The sequence below is a fragment of the Crocuta crocuta genome, unplaced genomic scaffold (genome assembly GCF_008692635.1).
Source record: "Crocuta crocuta isolate KB4526 unplaced genomic scaffold, BGI_CrCroc_1.0 scaffold643, whole genome shotgun sequence".
NCBI classification, from domain to species: Eukaryota; Metazoa; Chordata; class Mammalia; order Carnivora; family Hyaenidae; genus Crocuta; species Crocuta crocuta.
The window spans coordinates 126,528-130,339 of record NW_027528827.1 but is presented as its reverse complement, the minus strand read 5'-3'; the positions used below and the strand labels follow the sequence as shown (position 1 = coordinate 130,339).

Sequence of the window (3,812 nt, the reverse complement as noted above, 5' to 3'; positions counted from 1 at the left end):
CAAAAACAAAAACAAAATACAATTATACTAGCTTTGCTGATTCTATTATTATTTGTTACAAGAATATTCTCCAAGTTCCATGGAGACAGACGGGCACCAAGAAAAAGATTGGATTCGTTCAAAGCATACATTAGTTTTGGAAAAATTCTTAGTTTTATTTTTAATTTTACTGAAGAACAAATTGGGTACCAGAAGTGAAGTGATTTCTGCAAGGTTATACACAATGCAGTTTATATTAATCCCTCATTACACTGCCAACTCAAAGTGTGTCTTTTTACTTCATTTTGTCCTGTGGTAAAATGTTTTCCCATTAGACTGAGATGACGTGGAATTCTTTATCTTCAGTTTTGATAACTTCCATAGCTGTAAAACTGTTGATATAATTTTCTTCCAGGTATATTCATTTCTTCACAAAAAACATTTTAATACATCACAGAATTTGTATTTTGTCTTTCATACTTTTAGTTTATCATCTTCCTTTCTAGCTGCGATCTTCCACTTTGTCCTGCATTCTTTGGTGAAGCCCACATTTCCTCCCATTCTTTGGGAGTCATCCTTGAATTTCTCTCCTTCTTCACCTTGACTTCCAGTGAATAAATGAATAGCAGCATTAGCATCTATTCATCTCCTATGGTATACTGTATGTTCTTTGGGGGAAAGAAGCTTAGTCTTATTTATCTTTGAATATCTAGGGTTTCTTAAACTTTTTTGTGCATGATAAATAAAGCACTAATGGATATGAAGCAATGGATCGAACTAGAATCCTTTGTTTTTAATGCAGTTATATCATAATTTCTAGATGAAAAATTCCAATGCATAACATGTAAGGTAATCAATCAAGTCCTGCCTTAGTTCAGACCATCCTCAAGTCTTCTGTGGCTTTTCTCTGGGCAATGCAACAGTTTTCTTAACCAAGATATTTTCACTCACTGTGCCTACTTCTACATTGTCCTTGCACAGATACCTGAATTTCTGGGTAAATGTTATTTGGATACCATTTAAATGATTTACAACCCAATTTCTTCTTCATTTCAACATACTCACCAATATTTCCGTAGCTTTTGGTCCTCAGATCGGGTCTTAAGGAAAAATAATGTTCCTTATATTCATTCAACCAAACATGTATCAGCCTCAAAGAGTTATGTGTCATAGTGTCCTGACCTTTACAAGATCCATATGGTTGCCCTTTTTTCAGAAAATATGTCCTATTCTAGAGCAAGGGATGTTGAAGAGCATTCAGAATGTGTTGACCACACATTCAGATCCTAAGCAATATTTCTAACTCTTTCCTTCCCAGATACATATGCCACTATCATACTGTCCAATTCACTGAAATAGTGTCTATTCATGGCACACAATCCTCCAGCCATTGCAGGTGACTTTACTGGTGCATTGCCTCCATCTGGTCCTGATAGCTCAGAAAAGGGAACAAGATTACATTTGAAGTGCAGCCCCCAGCTGACTCCTCCCTGTACCACAGAGGACAACCAGCTGTAGACAAGCACATCTGCACTGATCATATCAGTTGGTGGGCAAGCCGTGGACTGCCGGTCCTCCTGATGACAGACAGCAAGGCCTGCGGCCACGTGACATCCACTTCACAGTGGCTGTCCAGCAACACCAGAACTTCTGTAGCACAGGCTGCTCCAATCATTCTTCCTCGAATCATTTCCTCACACTTTGTATTTCCTACTACTTTCATTTTACCAACAAGGTATTTTTTGATATATTTATCTAGTTCTCCTTTCAAATCATCAAAGTCACTATCATTATCCACAAAGGCCATTTCATGAAGATGACATGCTGGTGTGCCGTCTATAACTGCGCACCGTCCTAAGCAAAACCAGTACAGGTTCATTGCAGAGACCAATAATAACACCAGTGACTGAAACATCAGTCAGGTAAAGATTTTCTTTACATGCTGCATTCCTTGTGGCTGGCAAATCTCTATTATAACCCAAGAGGTTACTGAAAACCATACTAAAGGCATGTATCTTATAGCTTAAGTCTCTCAATTCCTGATCACTTTCATTAAAAACCATATTCAATTAGGCGCTCAGTCAGTTAAGCATCTGACTTTGGCTCAGGTCATAATCTCACAGTTGGTGAGTTTGAGCCCAGAGTAGAGCTCTGTGCTGACAGCTCAGAGCCTGAGCCTGCTTCAGATTGTGTCTCTTCTCTCTCTCTGCCTTTCCCCCACTTGCACTCTTTCACTCTCTCTCTCAAAAATAAGCATTCAAAAAATTTTTTAAAAATCATATCCAATTTTGTAGAGAATTTCACATTGGTTTTCTTTCTGTATCTTCAATATGATTATCATATCACAATTTTGTCTGCTTTGAACTATGACTATATCAGGAAATGATCCACAGGGCCTAGATCCCTTGATGGGCACATTCTTTTTTTGTTTTTTGTTTTTTTGCAACTTTTGAATGTTTGTTTATTTTTGAGGAGGGGAGGGGCAGAGAGAGAAGGAAACACAGAATCCAAAACTGGCTCCTGGCTCTGAGGTATCTGCACAGAGCCGGATGCAGAGCTCAAACTCACAAACTATGGGGTCAGGACCTGAGCCGAAGGCGGCCACTTAACCACTTAACTGAGCCACCCATTGTTAGGCACATTCTTAAGCAACATAGTCACTCCACTGAAGTTGAAGTAAACGTAAACGAAAAGCGTAACAGTCCAGGTTACAGATGTAAAAAGGCACCGAAACAGAAATAGCGAATTGTTACACTTACCGTTTTAGACCTAGCGCGGCTGAAAGGACTTTTTCAATTTCTTGGAGCACAAGCAGCCGGAGCCAGAAACTGGTGCTGGAGGCTGAGCGGTAATGAACGTTGAGAGTGAGAATCTCCTGGATGCAGTCCGGAGGTGGGAGGAGGGATGATTCTGCAGGCTTTACCTCCAGGCACGCCATCAGGTCCTCACGTTGAAGATCCCGGAAAGACACCAAACACCAGCAGCCCAGGATAGGGCCTTCAGAGAGCCTGGTAATGGCAGCCCCGCTTCCCGTCTCAGTGCAGGTGGGGCGGGGCAGGCAGTTACAAGAGGCCTGGGAAGCCCAGCAGCCTGGCTTCCTGCAGGCCAGGGACCAATGGCTGCCACCAGGCCCCGGGGACTTGCGCCGCCATCTGTATCTTCCCTCTTTCTCTACCTTTCCCCCCACTGAAAGAAATTAGTCAGGCTTTTAAAGTGAAACAAGAGTTTTAAGAGCACGACTTAGGAAATAACAAGGAAGAAGTCTGAACAGTTGCATATCTTCCCAATCCATTTGAAGTGAGTGGAGGATTATTGAAATGGAAAAGATAGGACCAAGTCTCAAGTGAAAGCAAGAAGAAGGAAACGGAAAAGAATAAGGCAAAATAACAGTGCTCCATTGGTAACTGGCTGTCAATTTTTTTTTAAGAACCTGAAAGTGTCCCGTTTGAGAGATGTTTACAGTTTGGTTTCTGTCTTTTAGCATGGAGACTGGTATTTACCTTGAGGGCAAACAGCTCCTTTGATGTCCATGACTGCATTAATATATCTTTTCTTATGCAGAAGTGAGGCATTTTGTCTAAGGATATGGAATACTGATTAGCAGATAGAAGGTGCTAAATAAACAATTTCTTGAATTAAATTGAGGAGTAAGCTTTTGGTTTATTTTAAGACTCCTTTGGGATTTTATTTGTGTTGGTTATATAAAATAGTAATTGAAAAATGTAATATATATATATATATATATATATATATATATATATATATATATATATATATATATATATATATATATATATATATATATATATATATATATATATATATATATATAT

General features: G+C 39.3%; 1 pseudogene; it reads right to left on the bottom strand.

Annotated features, from left to right (window-relative positions):
* Nucleotides 1-922: 922 nt before the first annotated feature.
* On the bottom strand, nucleotides 923-2,051 carry LOC144224883 (polypeptide N-acetylgalactosaminyltransferase 11 pseudogene; annotated as a pseudogene).
* Nucleotides 2,052-3,812: the final 1,761 nt, after the last annotated feature.